The 20298-nt window shown below is 34.5% G+C and overlaps 1 protein-coding gene across 1 annotated transcript in view; it reads right to left on the bottom strand.

Moving 5' to 3' along the window:
• The window catches only part of LOC149409468 (discoidin domain-containing receptor 2-like), a 628632-nt gene that overhangs the window by 532584 nt on the left and 75750 nt on the right, over positions 1–20298 (bottom strand). Inside the window, exon 2 of the mRNA XM_089649799.1 lies at positions 4324–4342. The gene's annotated coding sequence lies outside the window, so the exon portion shown is untranslated. The remainder of the gene's footprint in view (positions 1–4323; positions 4343–20298) is intronic.

Consider the following 20298-nt stretch of genomic DNA (forward strand, 5'->3'; position numbering starts at 1 on the left):
AATGTATTAACTGTATTAACTGCATTGTATTAACTGTACACGTGACTTTATTTGTACATAATATGTGAAATGTTAACTCTTCTTCCATCCACAAGCTAAGGCTTTTAATGGAAGACCAGTAAAATTATAATAGAAAAAATGTAACTAATAAAATTATAAAAATTTAAGACATAAAACGGTGATAACTTAAGTTGAAAAAAAAACTAAAATATGCCTTGCGGTTACTCTGGGCGTCGGCTGAGTGTTGGTGTAGCGATCAATGGTGGTTCCAGGGTTATTCACTCGGAAACAACTCGCGTAGGCCTCGAAGGGGCGATAAATGGTACTAATCTAACTACTAGTCTAATTCCTACTCCCACTGAGCCAAGGAATTTCAAGCTATTATGCACTTTGTAGAAACCCCATGCTTTCTTCAAGGCGATAATGTACGGTGGACAGAATAAATGGAAACTTTTACTAAATCACGAACTTCAGATAAACTTGTAGCTGGTACGATAAAACAATAGTTTCTAGGTTGATATAAGAAATGAGTGCTAGGGGTAGATTCTTTGCGAAATGAATATTTTCGTGCTGCATTGCAAGCAGAAAGCGAGCGATGCGATACATGGAACTAAATGAACATATAACAATACAATTTCCATGGAAAGTACATGGAACTAAATGAACATATAACAATACATCAGAGGGAAGAAAGCTTCCCCCAAACGCCAGAACTTTCGACTACGTTAAATTAAGGCCACTAGAAGTTAACATGAGCAAATATTTTCAAAATCAATTGCGAATAAGGCCAGAATCTTTGTAAGTTAATAACTATTTTTATCACGTTTGTTATACAATCATGTGAACCAACATTAGATCAAAATAATGTAAAATATTACCCTACATAGTTAATTAATCTATGTTTATAGTTAGGTACCTACATTAAAAAAAAGTTGTTTAAAGATAACCGATTTTAAAATTAAATTGTACAATTTTTTTTAATACTTTAATGTTTTAAGATTGGCATACTTTTTTGTAAGGACCTTAATTATATAATTTATTACTTTCGAAATTGATGTTTTGTCTGGATCACTCAAGGACTTCTTAGGAATCCAACTTCTAGAAAAATATACGTGAAATTAATGAAGTATTGTGATTTTTAAATATTGTGTGAATACCATTTTTTTTCGTGAATGAATGCAAATTTTTGAAGCGGACTTATAGACTTATAGTTTATTAAACTAAAATTATTAGTTATTTTTTTCTCTTTGTTGGATTTAAAATAATAATGTATTTATTATGATGTAACCAAGTGATGAAGTAGTAAATCAGTAGCTGCCGAGAGCCGCGAGGAAGTACGAAGCGGCCAAAAGGATACAACAATCGTCATTATAATCGATATGCAAACCTGCATTCAAAATTATTGAGCTTAGTTGACGGAATTCTCGCATTGTGGCGCTAGTGTTCCGGCAAGATGGCGGCACTTCCGCTATTGTTTCCAGCAACCCCGTTATTGGGAATTAATAATAGTCGAGGCTAGGAGCGGCGGGAGAGGGCGGAAGAGGGCGGGAGAGGGCGAGGGGTGGCGAGGGTATCTCGCCGTAACTTTCCGAACTGGCGAAACTTAGGCCTCGTAATAACGGGCCTGTAGCCTGTACTACACCGTGTAATCGGCGAGCCGAGGTGTTCAGGAATTAATTTCATTTATTTACTTTTTTAACACACACCCTAATAAAGAAAATAATATCACACTTGCTTTCATAAAATAATAGTGTTTAGTTAACCTCACCTAACGTACACAAATTCATTCAATTCTTACATTTTATCGATAAATACTCGTCTGTTATTCACACTACTGATATTAATACCAGTTGTAAAATTAATTTAAATGTGCTCATGAGTCGGATTTGATAAAGAGTCAGAGTAACAAAAGAGTATGGCACGATATATAAATTTGAATGAAACAAGGATGGTGAGCTAATACAGAGTTACATTCTGTCTCTGTTTATCACTCTGATGGTTAATAATTGCATATTGCGAATAATAATAATAATAACTGCATAACCGGTGAAGCGCCGTTTTTTGTGAAAAATCAAGGGCTGTTAGTTTTGTAAATATTGTGGATACTAGTTACGTCCCTATTGTAAAATTACATAACATGTCAAAAGCTGTACTGTGCTACAAGTGACTTCAGAGCGATTTTATTAATCGTGGGAATACAATGCATTATGCGTTAGTTAGTTATTCGGAGGTCTACACCCAAAGATAGACATCAATGAAGCTCACTTGAAGTGAAATAACACAAAACTGCGCTATACGGAATTATTTTTTATGACTATTAAAAGTAAGAAGGCTAGTGAAAAAGAAAAGTATAATTCCGTTTGTCTACCAATGTAAAAAAAATGCATTTTGTCTTAGCAAATACACATTTGAAATAGCGTTGAGTCGATGAGCGAGTAGTACAATTGAGCTAGCTGTTTTTGAAGTGCCGTATTCGTACGACTCCCGGTAAACCGTGCCACGGCTCAATTGAACGGTTATTCTTTTTTATATGGAGATATTTTAGAAAAACAGCGCCATGAAAATTATATATATTATATATATGTGGTGAACGGCGTCTGACAGTACAAGGCGGCGTAATGGTACTAAGAGTCGTTCGATCATTTATATACTGGGAGCTGGTGGCTGGGAGCCATATTGGGGGAGCCGTACCGGGGGAGCCGTACTGGAGGAGCCGTATGAATTGAGCAAGTCGTTTCAGGCGAGCACAGTATTTTCATTTCTTATACGCTCTGAGCTCACGGTTCACATTCAATTGAGCCGTCGTTAATTGGAAAAGCACGTAAGGTTTAAGTAGGTTTCACAAATATTTGATGAAAGTGTTTTTTTCTAATGTAATGCACTTAATTATTCTTATAGAAATGTGTGACGATGATGTATATAATGTATGATGAGATATTAAGAATGGAATTTTGCGACCACCGTGTGGAGATCGGCGGTTAGAATAGGCTTCCCGTGATGTGGTAGAGGAGCAGAATTGATAGAAGTAACACTGTGACGTTTAATGAATCGAATCTTCGCCGCAATAAGAATGGGAACTTGGCCGAAGTTTGCGCGGAAACGAATTATTCATTACAACAGGTTTGGTATGGGGTACGATGATTTAGTACTTTACACCTTTATCGCAGAAAAGCTTGCGGTAGCTAGAAACCCATAACATAATAGTTTTCAGTGTCTATTTGTCTATTTATCAAAATTCAATTGAATATAAAATATAAAAAAGTACATTATTGTTTCATAAATGACACCTAAACATTTTTTCTACCTGCACCATACGCGGAGAAAAATGAGTATTGCTTATTTATTCAAAATCTCTTCAAATTTTGGTTATCCGGTTAAAAACGGGACTGTATGCCATTTCCTGATAAACTTTTAGTAAATTCCTAATATTGCATTAGCATTGATAATATTCAATGACGAAATGCGAAATTATTAGATGTTTTATGAACACGTGTTCCGACATCGTTATAATATATTCCTACTTTACTAAAAGTTTTTTTGGAAACCTATAAAATTATTCGTTAAGGTTCTTTTACCCGAATTCGGTTTTAACCGGAATACGAATAATTTGAGATTCTTAATAAATTAGCAATTACACTTACATTCAAAGAAAATTTGGTTTCATTAAACCTGAATAATTTCATAAAGCTGTATTTCACGCACCGACAAACTGAAATAAATAAATTCGATCATTTAACAGTTAAACCTGAAGTTTCAATACCTACCTACAAATACCAAATATGTTATATTTTTAAACTAATTATTTAAGTCATAAGTCAGTAGATTTGTAATTAGGTACTTGAAGAAGCTACTATTGTTTTGTTAAGAGTTTACAGTTCTTTATAATACCTTTTGAATAGATAACTCATAAAAAATGCTGCCTCAGAAATAAATCTAATATATTACCAATAGATCGGTTGATTTGCCAATGACGTGAGCCATTATGCTTTTCATTAATCTAAGTGATTGAATTTGGATTCATCTAACTTATTAGAAGTAGATACATAATTAGCAGGTCATGAAAAGAAATTCGATTGAATAAGAATAGGTTCAAAATGAGTAGTTAGATACTGATCCAACCTGTATCCATCTCATTTCCTTTGTCAGCTGAACAAATTAATGGAAAATTAACAGTTCTGAGTAATTTGGAAATAAAAGTAATAACAAAAAATCGCATTTTCTTTGACTAGTTACAGAATGAAGTTGCTAATAATTAACGATAATACAGCGAATAATATTCATAAAATCTACGATTACTTTGAAAATATGTACAAAAAGACTTACCGTGCGCTGTTAGAAGGATCTGAAACAAAAAAAAAATATATTTTAACTCTCGTCTCAAAATGTCTCCCAACTCTGTTCGGTTATATAAAAACAGAATTATGAAGTAATTAAACTAAAGTTCCAAGTTTTTTAATGCTTAGTAAACCTTATAATTATTTTTATAAATGTCAATAAAAATATTAAGGGTGTTTACATAAGATTAAAGTTTTACAAAAATATTTAAGAAGTGAAATGATGTTTGTTTTTATGAGAAACACTGGTGTCGCCGAATTTTGGAAAATTATAGCAGGTACCTACAATCAGATGTGAGGTAAAGCTTGGGAATCGTTTCATTTAAGAAGTTATAGCTCATTTTTAAACATAGTGAATACATAATAAGGAAAACATACATTTCTCAAGTTAATAATCTTTTACATTTGATCCATCTTGATTTTGGGGCTTAAATTAAATCCTTACTTTTTCTACATTTATTTGACCGACTGAATTTACTATGAATCTATGTATGTATTTAAATAATGGTGTCAGGCAGTGTCAGAATAAAATTACACGGGCGTGAATTTCACGCACCAATATGCCAGAATTACAAACAGACGAAATTATAAATGGAGAGAATCAAACATAAAAAAATAAGTTTTTTTAATTTTAGATTAGGTTAGATTGGGTTTTTTACAGAGTGTAATTCCAACAGGTATGATAAAAATAGGTTTCATTCTTTCCATGTCATTCCGTCCGCGTGTAATTCTGGTAGTGTAATATTGGTACGTGTAATTCTGGCAGTGAAGTATTGGTACGTGAAATTCTGGCAGTGTAGTGTTGCTACTTGTAATTCTGGCAGTGCAATATTGGTACGTGTAATTCTGACAGTTCAACATCGGTACGCGAAATTCACGCTTGTGATTTTTCATCGAGTAACCCCATTTAAATACAGTCAGGTTCATAAATAAGTGTTCACCACTGTAGAGGTGCGATACGTCTTGGTAACAGAGTCATCTGATACACCACCGGCGCAGAGTCGAAATGGTTCTAAATTATTTGTTTTGTGGTGTCCATCATTTATCACGTTTATGTGAGAGCGGGACCCACCTGAACGGCCGGAGTCCCGCTGCAGTAATTACATTGACCACGGCTTCCCAAATTAACGAAACCATATTTAAATTGCGTTATCGAGTGAATGAGTGCGGCGTGCGGTCAGTGTGTCGTCATCAATTTGGTAGAAAGATTAGATTAGTGTCGATGGGGGAAACAGAAATAAGGTATTGTTTAGCTTTTTTATTTAATTTTTTTGTGCCTGTAAATATTATGTGTTAAAAACAGTTTGGTAAAAGTAAAGTAAACAAAATATTGTTGTTCTTCACAATAAATAAACAAGGGGGAATTTCATTCAAATAATACAATAATATTTAGTTTTTACAACACAGAAACGAAAAACACGAGGCAGTTGTATGAAATTTGTTATATAATAAATATAAGAAAATAAAGAAAGCACAAGGTTTGTGGAAACAAAATAAGAAAAAGCATGAATTATAATAACAATAAAGAACTGTCACAGCAGTTTGAGGTAATTTTGCGACGAAATTCAAGAATATTTTATATTTTTAGATTTAAAGGAAGATTGTTATGGTCGGTGAGATATTCCTGGATAGAGGTAGGTATTTTTAGTATGCCTTAGCTTTCAAGGTTTATTCTCATATTTAATATTATTCTGATATTTTTCAGATATATTATTTTATTTTAATATTGACTCACAAAAACAAATTTGAAATAGAAAAGACAGAAAAGATTCGGTCGCGTATAACTGATTTTAACTGTATATGTTCATTATCTTCATTTTCTTCTCGCATATTTTTGTCTGCTATCATATTATGTACTGAAGTAAATTATTTAACCGCTTATGTAATAAAAATGGAATAATTGTATATTTTTAATTCATTTTATTTATTGTGGAATATTGCATATTTTAAAGTTATCCAGAAACGGAAATCAACAAAGCTGACACCTATACATTTATATCGTATATTAATGATTTAAATTTTTTATTTACTAATTATAATGTCATCCAATATCAGAAAAAAATGCGTGGGTTTGCGCGTGCGAGTTCATGAGTGCCACCATTATTAAAATGCATTGTCATCGATAACGAGTATATCTGCCGAGTTTCAGCTCGATCGGATGTCGGGAAGTGGGTTAGTTTACACTTCCAAGATTCTACTTCATTCATTCATTCAATCGGCGAATAAAAACGAAAATCAAATAGATGTACCTATTTAAAGAGTGACGTTGAACGTGAGGTCCCCCTACGGACGTACGGACCCACGAATAAAGTAAGAAGCAAGGAACGGACCGCGTACCCTCAATAAAAATATTACGAAATTTGAAAATGATTAATAGTTTCTACTCTAAAGGTAAATGGATAGTTAATGATGCACGCGGGAGAGGGGAGGTGGAGGGGTGGAGAAACCAAAAAATCTAATGATACGTTCATGTTCGGGTCTGTAGTCTACTTTACGCTACTCTAACGTAATGTAAAGACTGTCTGTTTGCTAGACCAACTGGGAAATGGGATTGGCCATACAATATATTACAGTATGATAGTAGACAAATCATAAGGACAACTTTAACCCTATTTTTAAAAGGATCTTAAAAATCTTAGCAATCAAGTTCTGAACATATTTTACTTAAGTTGCTTTAAATTTTTTGTGGATGGTAAATTATCAATTTATTGTGTATTTATAAACTCCAGTACGTTGTGTGTGTGAGTTTCCAATTGGTTTAATAGTAGATATCTAGAATTTTTTTAAATATTTGTTCGCATTGCAACTGCTGGAAAGTATACCAAGAGGATTTTTTGTCTTCCGCAGATATACTCAAAATAAAGCTAGTTATATATCTTAAATATAATTAAATCAATCGTGATGTCTATAGTGCCATGCCAAAAAATACACGTTGTATAATACACAATAATAAGCATTTTTAAAAACGTATATGGCAATAAAGTTAGCACCTTGAGGATTAATGTATTTTTTCATGCTTTGTAATCAGTTTACAAACTGCTGACCATTTTAAAAATCTAAGATGCTCAGTTTTAAAACTCAACGCACGATTAATCTCGTGGTTTAAAAAATGGAGATCCCTCTTTCTGTCCTTTCCTTATCTGTTCTCGGTAACACGTGATAAATAATAGTAAAAGAACCGTCAGGATGTGAGTTATACTACCGATGTAAGAGACAATAATTTTTGACTAAGGACTGTGACATTTCAACACACTTTTGAAAAGTCATATAAGGTCATTAAAAGGGTTAAAAAAAGCAACAAAAAATTTGCCTACAAATCTAACCTAAAGTAATCTAGATTTTTTTTCATTAGTTTTCATTACTTTATATCACTTTACGAGTGTGTTGAATTTCCACTCTCCTGAGTTGACCGGTTATACAACAAATGAGGGCTGAGTTAGAAACCCGTGTCCACCACCTCCGTTCTTCTCCCTTCTCTTTGGATGATACTTAGATACAGAAAAACAAAGCATCTTTTTGTAAAAATAAATTCTACTGTATAATGCCCCCCTAATATAATTGAATTTTATTTATTCAGTGGGCAAATTACACAAAAAGTAATAATCTGTTTTAAACGACCCGGTACATTCAAATAACGCCACTTCGAGGAAAAGACATTTCTTTGTCCTGGAGTCCGTATAAAACACGAAAACTGTATTACCGGGTTTTGTGGCCATTTTGTATTATATTAGTCACGATGTAAAGGTCACAACGAATTCGAATTAAGGTCATGAGGGAGATCAAACAGACAGATTACCAATAAAAGTATCACGAACAGAAAATACCAAACCAAAAAAGGTATTTTTGTTTGTTAATTCTCACAAATTATATATTAACTTTTTAGGTAAATGCTTCAACCTCCATTACATTTGACCGACAATGAAATTAACAATTAGCTCGATTTTCACTTTTTGACATTTGAAAGCTAACCGTTCAAAAATAAGAAGATGGTTTTTTTATTTTTTTTTTATAGTGAATACCTCACAAGAGTCCCAACTGCTCCCGTCTGGAGCCAGTGAGACTATGGCATCCCCAATTGGGGGATGTTGTGAGGCTGGAGGTAAGTGGGGAAGGGAAAGAGGAAGGTGGGGAAGTAACTGGCTATTCAGATCTAGTCACTAAACACGGCTAAAGCCATTTGGAGCAACGTTTCAATTCTGAATGGTGGTCTTACACCAGGGCGATACTGGTAGTATCTTCCACCCTGGAACGTGCCGCAAGTATACTATATATTATTATTTTAATTAATTAATTGTGAAATAACACAAATTAATCAAATAAAATTTATTTGCGCACGCCGGGTTCGAACCCGCGACCTTCGGAATGGCAGTCCAATGCGTTACCACTGGACTATGCCGGCCGTCGTTTGAAGGGAGAGTAATGTAAATATGATGTTAATACGAATGTTAGAGGGAAGCGCTAATATTAAAATACGATAATAATTAAGCGAAAATTTTGAAGATATTTACTAAAATACAACTCCTTTAAAAATACACTGTGATTTTTTTCATTCGTTAAGAAAGTTCAATAACAGAACAAAATGTGGTTTTCATAATTTTTGGAGGATAATTTACGAATTTTTCTATCGAGGGATTTTCATATAATTACTGTTTCGGCTCCAAACATGTATTGATAGTATCTTTAAAAAAAAAATTTTGTAACTTAACTTCAAGTGTTGTTCCGGAGAATTAGTTAGTAACAATTATTCAAATTTCAAAGTTAATTCTTTTGTTATGTGGAAGATTTTTCTAGTTCTGTCAAGAAACTAGCCTATAATAACAGAACTTGAATACGAATTTCACAGAACCCGAAAATGAACGTATAATTTTAATGAATTGTTCAGATTCTGTAAAACAACCCATCCTTAGTGTTTTGGAATGCAAAGGCTTAAAAATGGAGACTTAGGTTCAGTATTCAAAGGTCACCCTTGCTGCATTTGGGTAGAGAATGACAAATAGAATAGTAGATATATTTTTAAGGATAGCAAATCTATGTTGTGTTACTTTACATGATGTGATATTTCACAAAGACTACGTAAAGACAAGAATTATTATTGTTATTGATGTCGTTTCACCACAAAGCCAATGAAACACATGTGGGAAAGGGTGAAATGATCTGAACGTCTTGTAGGACGAGGATGTAGAGATTACCGTTGTCATCATTAACGTAGATCAGGCAGGTTAGAGTGACAAATGACTTTTATTTGGACATAATTGATTCATTGTGCGGGGACAATCATTAGTTGGAGCTGATTTGTATCGGGTCGTGTAGGGACGTAGTCTCAAAAGAGAAGGCCCATTACACTGTATTGTAGTTTATATAGTATTTGCCATTAGTCACCGGTGCGGCCTGAATTTGGAACAAACCAGAACGTCCCTACACGTTAATGGTCCGTTTGGTGACAACACTGACATCGTGGCTCCTTTTCAATTTGAATCTATCAAAATGCACGCGTAATTTATTATTCGTGTTAACTGTTTAAATGGGCAATAAACGCTCTAATGTCTACATTCCTCGTAGTGAGGTACTACGAGGTATTACGTTACCATTTACATTTATTACAAAGTTTGTACAGGATGGAAACGTACATTAGGTTATGTTTAGAAAAGCTCGACATATTCAATTCAAATTAGAGTTTAATTTGAAAACATTTAAAAATCTTTATTATTATTCAAACACTCCACAATGGAGTGCTGGTTCTTACCCTGATGTATGGTAGTGAGGCATGTGAATGTCAGAGGAAGGGGGGAAGTAGTAGACTGAATACTGTAGAAATGAGATCCCTGAGGCGTACGTCTTGTAAAACCATATATCCATTGCGATAGTGTGAGAAAGGTGAAGAGTCGCAAATAATGCAAAACTAACGTAAGCGTTGTGAGTAAGTAAGTAAGCAAAGTAAGCTGTGGACATGTAGAGCGAATGAACGAAGAAAGGAGTGCAATAGTAGAAGAAGCCGGTGATGCCCGAGGAAAACATGACACAATCAAGTAAACCGAATACTTGAGTGACCATGTGAAGAATAACATAACGATAATTATGAAGCAAATAGTGCGTTCCTAGATCGAGTTGTTTAATGGTAACTCACTGCCTACCAATACGGGGAAACGGCGCGATGGTTAGTTAAAGAAGGTATTAATAGTTTGTGTTATTATCGGTCTTTAAAAATGTTTCAATTATCATTATTATTACTTTACTCTGACTCTTCTGTATAGGTCGGCAGCTGATCTGAGAATAATAACACGTTAACCAGAACCCTCCATTATCCCCAGAAACATCTTCGTATGTTGCATTCTCCACACGACTCTCATTTGACATTATTTACTTTAATAAACTCAACCTAAGGGAGACATAAAAAAATACCGCGGGGCAATTACACGCGTAAGTATCGAAAATATTCAAATAAATCTCTATGGTCGGTACATTATACTGATTTATCGGCCCCACACAGATGGCGCGGTGTCACTAAATCACGGCAAATCCTCGGTTAAACACATGCATGTCTTCTGCCTGTGTCTGCCCATAACTAAATACCTACACCACGGTAAGGGTACAAACAGACACTTCGAGAAAAGGCATACCTCTAAAATGATTTAATAAATACTTTTGAAGAAATTTCGGATGCTTTTTGGAGAGGAGCGTGTACATTACTGGATTTTTGTTCTGTTATTTCCCCCTGCTTATTTGTAATGATGAAGTCAACATAATTAGATATTGTTTTTGGTCCCTTAAGTAACTATCCTAGGCTTATAAGTATGTGAGACGAAAGTAATCAGAATAATATAAATAGTACCGCTTTTTCAAAGAAACCATTTTGTAAAATATCACCTCTAAGGCGTAATTCATAGCTAGAAAATATAGCTAAATTACTTTAAAACCTATCAGTTGAGATAGGAAAAACAAAACAAACTAAAACCAGTTTTCATGGAAAATTTTCTCTGAAAATTGGTGAATCGGAAATTATTTCTGGGATAAACAGTAGGTACCTAACTAACTAATTATCCGTTTCCCCATAGGGGTAGGCAGAGAGAAAGGACTGCAAAAAAACTCGGTCTTGAAAAATACTCCTTGCTTCATTCACATTCATACATCATCTCATACATACTCTTCTATTATACCTACGAGTATAATTTTCTTCATGTACCCGTTCTGTTATTCTGGCTCATGATGTGGTCCGACTAAAATATTTAGTTTACTTGACTGTACCATGTGTGCATCACCGACTTCTTCTGCAATTTACATTGGCATCTTGTGTGTATTTCCCTTACACCATACTTTGTTTATTCACTGTACATGTCCTAACCATCAAAGCGTCCATTTTTTACTATATTAGATCAGCCTTGCATTATTTGCGGATCTCCACATTTCTTACACATTCATACGAGATTTGACCACACATACGCCTCAGAGATTTCATTTATACAGCATTCAGTCTACTTACATCCTTGCTCTACCAGTTCCATACATCCCTATCGTGCCGAGTTGTTACCAGCACTTCATTGTGGACTGTTAGTTTCGCTTATTTGGACAATTTTGAAGTTTCCTTAACACTTAACACTTAGATACAAGTCAATCCATCAAGGGAAACCCTCAGACTTTAAAAGTATCTCAACTGCCTTAGTTCTTTGAAGGGAGTTGTCAGCGCGACATACGACTAGCTGTTGACCCGCGCCTTTGGGCTGATTGATGGGTAGGGGATGAGGAAGGCTCTACATCGGTCACCGGTCACTATCTATCTAGGGGGCTCGGTGAATTGCTCACCCTAGAAGTGCGACAAGTGGTAAATCAAATATAATCCATCGCATAGAGGGGAACATCTTCAATATTGGAAATGTCTTTTATCATGTTTTTTTATTACACTGGCACTTTATTGAAACAGAATGTAATATATACAGAGTGTTTCGGCACGTAATAATAATCGTTAATTTATATAACCATGTTTTTTTAGAAAAAATCATCTGGAGCGCTGAACAAGTACACGTACAGGTTCCGAAAGACTACCGATTCCAGTGCATATTTTTAGTAAAAAATGTAAACAATTATTCTGTCCGATGACATTTAAAAAAATTAAAAGCAACAACAAAAATTCACCAAACGTAGTTACTGGGTACTAGCGCATCACGAGATACGCACTCTACCTCGTTTCAGCATCACCGTACAGTTGAGACCTCGTGATGTGAAAAACAACACCATCGGACAGAAAAATGACGTCAACATTTTTTTTAATTATACATAATGCTGGTAAAAATATTTCGCGTAAATGCTGTTATTTTACATATTTTAGCAACTTCATGTTATTCAAATAATTAAAGTTTTGTGTGTAAACATTCTCAGTATGGGAGATTGCATTGAGAATATCATTATCTCAACATTATATTATCTCAAATTAATTTATAATGTATCATTGTTTTTTTACCATACACCGCACAGAAGGCCCTGATGAAAATAATTTCCCTCGGAACATATGTCAACTTGTTCCTTACGGCGTCGAATTTCAGGATCCGATCTGTGCTAAATAATTAGATTATGCTTATAAAAAGACTGTTAATTTTAGAAGCACGTATAGCTAAATCATCTTATTGCATAGCGGTAAAAAGGCAAAAACAATAACAAAAAAAAAAAATTGAAATGAAAAACATGCTTACAAATTTTACTACAACTTGTATGAATGCGTACCACAAAACACAACCACTTTTCTACATAGTCTAAAATAAATTTAAGAAGATGTTGAAAATTGTTGAATCATAATAATATGAATCTATTTAAGACGCTTGCCCATAAAGCTAAATATATATTTTGATAGTTCGCGGTATTTGAAAAGCAGTGAATTGAACAGTATATAAATCACATTTCAAGTCAATCAATCATTGCGGCTTGAATAATCTGACTGAGTTTTCAAAATAATTAATGATCGTGACTGTTGAAAAATTATCGGTGATGGGTCCCATGGACGGCCCGTGCTGAGACGTAATAATTATGAAACGCACCCCCAAATATTCTAATTAATTGTAATTTTTTTATATTTAATTTATATTAATTGTGAATATAGATCAAAATCCTTTTAAAAACGTGATTGGAAGCCAGTTCCTAGTATTATATTAATTATAATTCTATTCGTAATATACCGGAACACGTGTTCATGCAGCCGCCGCTTTCAAGATAAATATAATGACGAAATGCCACAATTTTTTAATATTTATGAACACGTATTCTGACATCAAATTAGCAATATTTAATATCTGTAAGTTTTCTCCGTATTCTAGGTACTCCGTGTGTAGGTTTTCAGTTTAATACTGATTGTACTCTTAAAACAGGATTATAACTAGGTACATCTGTATTTATAGTAAGCCATGAATTATTATTAAGAAATTATCTCAAGCGGTACACTACTGCAATATATTGCCATTTGTATTGGGGAGGTGGAGGGGATGCGTTTCAATTTTCGCACAGCCAATTTCTAAATGGTCACAACGCATTATATATATATATATATATTACAGAATGTTATTCCTAGTTACGACTGTTGATTATTTTGGGTTAGATCGCCTAATAATCGATTTGCTATCGGCACTATTAGATTCAGTAATCATTCTCGACCCCCGATTAAAAGCAACGGCTTGGTTAAATTAGTCCTAATGTTTTGAATAGGTAACGCTTAAATGGGGTATTTAAATCAATTCTGACCGGAGAAAATACAAAGGCAAACCGAAATCGTATTTCTTAATTACCCAAATTCAAATACAGACATATAAAATCTAACTACCTAACTAACCATCATGCCGTTTCGGTAGGTAGAGAGGACGGACCGCCAAACAACTCGGTCACACCACACACTCCATGCCTCATTCACATTCATACATCGTCTCATGAATACTCTTCTATTATTCCGAATCTTGACATGGCCCGACTTGAGTAACTGGTTCACTTAATCATACCATGTATTCCTCAGGCATATACCATTGACATTCGCGTCATGTGCTATACATGACCAAACCATCTATGTGTCCCTATCCTAATCTTACTCACTACGCTTACTAAATATTCTCCTTACACTCATTTCTTTGTTAAAAGATTGCTTTGCATTATTTGCGAATCTCCACATTTTTGACACGATCATACATTGTTTTCCAAACATACGCCTCAGGGATCTTATTTCTACAGCATTCAGTCTGCTTTTGTCCTTCCTCTGCCAGTTCCATAACCCCCTGCCATACATAAGGGTAGGGACCCACATTCCATCGTGGATGATTATGATTTTCTTAAATGGAATTTTTTTAAATGTTTCTTTATAGCAGAGAAAGTTCTTAAACGATAAGCTGGTGTCGTGAAAAACGAACAGTTTTTTTAATGTTTATTTACATAGTTAAAATGATTTTTTCGATAAGAAAAAATATTTCTAAATAAATGTGCAGTGATGTTATGCGAATTACAATTCAATTATTATTATTACTTACTGTACCTACGTATAATACTAAAAGGAAACCAATAGGAAAATTCAAAGGAAAATATATTATTTTGGAGTGATGTGTCAATTTCCTTTGTAATGCAAAGTAATTACAAATTGATGTAACCTTTTGGTTATGACAGTGAATTGGGACGTGCTCACTTTTAGTATGGGTTTATTAAGTGTTTCGTTTGTTGTTTTTGAACATGTGTAAAGTAAATAATTGAAGTGTGCGGAGGAAAAACGGTTTTGTATATGACACAAGCATAAATTGTACAGTAAAATTTCTAAAATTTCAATAGCCTAACTAATAAATAAAAAAATCCCAACCGTTAAACTTTATTTTAGTTCCACATAAAATAAAGACAATTTATATGTCGAATTATTACTAGTAAACATTTCTTTAAACGGTTGCGAAAGAACAACGCCGCATTTTGTCTTGAAAATGATTAGAGGTTATTTCAGATATATTATCTTTTAATCGACTGAATTTGGAAAGAATTCCTTGAAAATGATATTATCAATAACATAAATGCCTTATGCACGCGGAAGTAAATATAAACCACATATATCAACGTTTATATTGCACTAACGATGAATACAATTGTTTAAAATATTCATCAAGTTTATTAATAAATGTTTGAATTTATCGGTACAAAGTGTGTTCGTGTAAACGTTGCGAACATCTGAACAGTAAATTACTCGCTTTCTTTTAATCATTTTTTGGGAAAACGTGGGTACAGCGACGATTGTAAAATAAGTATAAAATTAGTTGGCTTCTATTAATGTTCAAACATATAATTGGTTGGATAATTGTGAAACTGGTTTTTAGATATTTTCAGACAGAGAAATGTAAATACATTTTTTAAATTCCTCTACGATTTTAATAGTTTGTATCGTTGGAGTTTATCAGTTTCTGTCGATATAAATTTATAACTCTTGAATATTCGAACTCGCAATTTTATACACATTTTTTTACGACTCCCCCCACTCCGAAATGTGACTTTAATCACAATGTTTTTTTGACACCCCATACACACTATATATATTTAGATCTATGTATTTCAATATTTTAAACATGTGCAATAAATATGAAATAAAATATTCTGTGGCAAATGCTTTAATGAAAAATTATTCATTTTTAATTCTGAAAAATAATCAAACTCACCCCATGTTAAGCTACCGCAATCACAAGAGACCTACAGCATTTGAGATTCATCATGAGAATTTAACATGACATTCAGAAATGTAATGGACTATTATAACTTGTTCGGCATAAAATATGATTTAATCCTATCGATATGTTTAGGCAAATGACCCTTAATTTATATTCCTCTTTAGGCAGACGGGGCAGAGATGGCAATGGAGTCATTTATCTGTCGGGTCCATGAAATAATAGTTCCTGCCTTTTGCTGATCCCCGCTAACTCTGCGATCCATCATCCCGCTGCACACCTGCTCCCGGCTGGCCCGTGGCTTCTTGCCTCCTTAGTGCTTACTCTGATGTATCACCCACCACCCACCACCCTATCATCTACCACTCTCATCTCATCCCACCTAACCTCCATCTAATGGCTTATATACGGAATAGGTACGAATTTTGTAAAAAAAAAATTGTGTGTTGAAAATAATCGTAATACACTTGCATCGAATAATATATTTTAAATTAACTTCACACAGTAGGCCCTCAGGAAAAATAATTTCTCTCAGGGCCCAAGTCATCTTTGGAGATTCTGTGTTGATGGTCATTTTGAGGAAAGCAATTAATGGAGGGAGGAAACATAAAAACCGGCAAATCATTCCAACACCCAGTTTTTGAACTCAAGAACGAGTAGTAGAAATGACCCGTTTTAGTGTCACCAATATTAACTTTGAGAGTGCCTTTGGCGTATTTCACGACTATGCGCCGATTCCGAAGGGATCAGCTACAGACCAGAGGTGACTGTCAAATTCAACCATGGGGAGCTCTTTCAAGCAGTCTCTCTCATACAATACGTCAACCACACCCACTTGCAAATAATTTGTGTTATTAAAAAATAGGAATACCGTGTCTTAGCTGGAGACATAAATCCCCGACTTCTTCCATCATCCTCGCCAAGGATACGAACTCAGGATTCAGATTCCATAAAACTATTTACACTAGATATGTTACACAAATATTCTCACAAAAAATTAGACAGTCAAACGGAAAATTGGACTTTTTTTAAATTTGCTGCAAATGAAAATGAAATATAGTACGTTCTCATAATTATAGTTAGTCGATAAATGCCCAGAATCCCCGCATTTTCCCCACAAAAAGGTCTTCTCGAATAAAATCCAATTCTCGAAAAATCTTAGAAATTCCCCATTCTGTACGAATTAGCAACCCTGATGCAGAAAATTTACACCATAGATTTTTAGTGACGTAGACTAGTTGTTATTAATCAGCAGATTAGTCATACCAACCAAACTTGTGTTTTAATGACATTGTGTTTTTTTTTCGTTTTAAATGATGATTTATAAATTCTACGTACATTAATATAAAATGAAGCTTATATATTCATAATCGGCGTGTGTTAATCTATATGAATATATAAATATATTTTAAGCCATAATATTTTTGACTGCAGTTCCTTATTACGATTAGAGGCGATAATCCAATTTCTTCGATGTGTAGGAATAATAACTTCTGCCCACGGTCTGGATGTGACCATTCGACTGAACGAATTCCACTTTAAATGAAGAGTAAATAATCCTGATGGAAATTCTTTAACTTAATTGTAAAAACATATAAGCCACACTAGATGTTAGATGCCTCTTCGTCTACAGGAAAGGATATTGTTATTACGAATTCCTGAACGTTTTCGAGTGTGGGCACTTATAACAATAAGATTATATTATGATAATAAGCGCATTATCACTTGGATTCAAGAATCTAGGTACAGACAACTTTGTGTAGGCTTTAAATTAAAAATATTCCCTTTCCCGCGGAGACTTTGCATTGAAGGCGGGTTTGGGACCGCCGCCCCGAAAGCCATTTATTGGATAACCAACACCTCTGTCATAGGTTACCCCAAGTGGTTCGCTACTTTTGGTGATTTAGAAGGGGTACCCGGGTTCATCGGGTGAGGTGTGTTCAGGATGCGCCTACCCACAACCTTCGTGGCCTGGGAGAGGCTGGTTTGGGAATACGCTTTTATTTATTTGCATTGAGTATACTTATATTTGTATTTTATTTCATAATGTCTTCCAAACTGGGATTTCCCGCGATGGCCTCTATAGCTATATAGGGGGGAGTCGTAGCGGGGGAGCCGTAGCGGGGAATCCGTACCGGGCGAGTTGTATCGGGTGAGCACAGTATTCTCATTGCTCATACACTCTGAACTCACGGCTCCCGTTCAAATGAGCCCTCATTCAAAAGAGTCGACTCTTTGAGCCGTATGAAAATATTCAGCTGGTACTGTGGGTCTCGCTCTTGATAAATTGAGTCATAACCCATCGCTACTTCCAATTTTCTTTAATTTTGTCTAAAAATGTTAGCAAAGGAAAATCAAAACAACAAACGTAGCTCTTAATAGTATTAATGTAATTTTTAACACAGCACAAAAACAATATGAATGAAAGAGAAATGAGAAAAAGAAAACAAAATAACTTTATATTAATTAGAATGTTATTACAGTTTTTGTGGTTAATTCGTACTACAACATTTATTTTTTATAATTGAATGTAAATCGAATCTAATAATGTTATTACAAAGTTCTGCAAGTAATTTAGATGTTTATTATTGTGACAGCTATTTCGACGTTCAACGTTATTTTCAAACTATGGCTAGGCCACAATGATACTACTTATTTATATGATTTTATTTACCTCCGATAAATTCCAATTTTTATGATGTTTACGAGTAAAATGATTTATTACCAGGTAAATGTTTTAAACGATTAATACAACATGGAGATTAACTCTGTAACAGTGTAATTACAAACGAAGTCAATGTTCTGATTCCCCTGTTTTATATCAATCATACTGTGACTGTCAATAGGCAATCGTAACGGTAATTTTTTACCAGTAGGAGATTGAGTGGGTGGATGGGGTGGATGGGGTGGTGGTATCTCCGCGGTTGCTCGCTCGGCCACCTGATTGAGTTAGTCGGATCCGTGGCAAAGTTGGGACGGCTAAGTGAGTTAGGGCGCCACTCGATGTGGGCTTAACAAACCCATTTGAATTCGCATCTGGGGATGCGTTTTATTAACCTGATTGGCATTATCTACTGAATCTGTCTCTTATACAGCAAGCTGATTCAATAGGGAAGTTAACGCCTGCTGTACAGATTTAGGGAAACACTGATTAATCTGAGAAGGATAAAATCCGGCAAGTGCTGTCTGCATTCTACATTTGGGGAGATTGTGGGCTTTTAATTATCTAAACCTGATCAAATTAATAAGTTTCATTATTTATTAAAATGTGTTTCCTTCTTAAAAGTTAAAAATATCAGGAGCCGAGAAAGACTGAAACAGGAAGAGAAAGTAAAGTAAATAAGAGATTGGGATGAAACAACTTCACTATATAGATCTGATCACTTACAACGATAAAGCCATTTCAAGAAAAACATAGATTTTGAATGGTGACTTATGATCAGCTTGATAATGGGAGTATCTGTGTACTACTGTATTTGACAACGCAGGGTTTTGAACCCTGAACCTGAAGGAGCTTTTTGTTGTATTCTTAGTTTCAATCGAGTATTTCCACCGTTTTTTTATTCTCGCTGACGTCATGCCGGGCGATGTTTGTGATAGCCGTCTTACCACACATTGGCGTTTTCTGCGACATAATGACATTGTCACCATTGGGAACCGTTTCGGAATGTGCGGTTTTGGATTGTTTTGATATAAAAAATATTTAGTACGATAATCACAATCAGACAAATAAACTTTAAATCTTCCACACATTTTAACGGTATTCATAATTTGTGATAATACCCCATTATAAATTAGCACTTATCCAGATGATTCAAAGTATTCTCATAATTTCGTATAAAGTGTTAATAATATTGCACCTACCTAGCTAGACGTTACAAATAATATTACAAATTTTAAGGCGCGTCATGTCAGACGGGAAAGTATTATTAAATGCAGAATATATATTGTAGTAAAAATATGAAGCAATAAAAGGTGTTGAAATCAGTAAATCGGTTGGGGAGAAAAAAACTGGTGATGGGAGTACAAAACCAGCGAATCACACAATGGGAGGTTATTAAGCATCTGCTGCCAATAAAAATACAATTTGTCCATATATGAACCATTATCCTTCTCACTGGTACCTACCCACAGTGTGACGGGAATTAGACAGAGAAGGGATGAGAATGGCGTGAATTAGACAGAGAAACAGAGAGAATGGTGCGATTGTAACCATAATCGTGCGAATTAGACAGATAATTTTCGAGAATGGTACGAATTAGACAGAAGTTGCCATAATCGTGTGAATAAGACAGAGAAGTTCCGAGAAT

This window comes from Hesperophylax consimilis, chromosome 31, assembly GCF_061612785.1.
Source record: "Hesperophylax consimilis isolate HC1 chromosome 31, BYU_Hcon_1.0, whole genome shotgun sequence".
Lineage (NCBI taxonomy): Eukaryota > Metazoa > Arthropoda > Insecta > Trichoptera > Limnephilidae > Hesperophylax > Hesperophylax consimilis.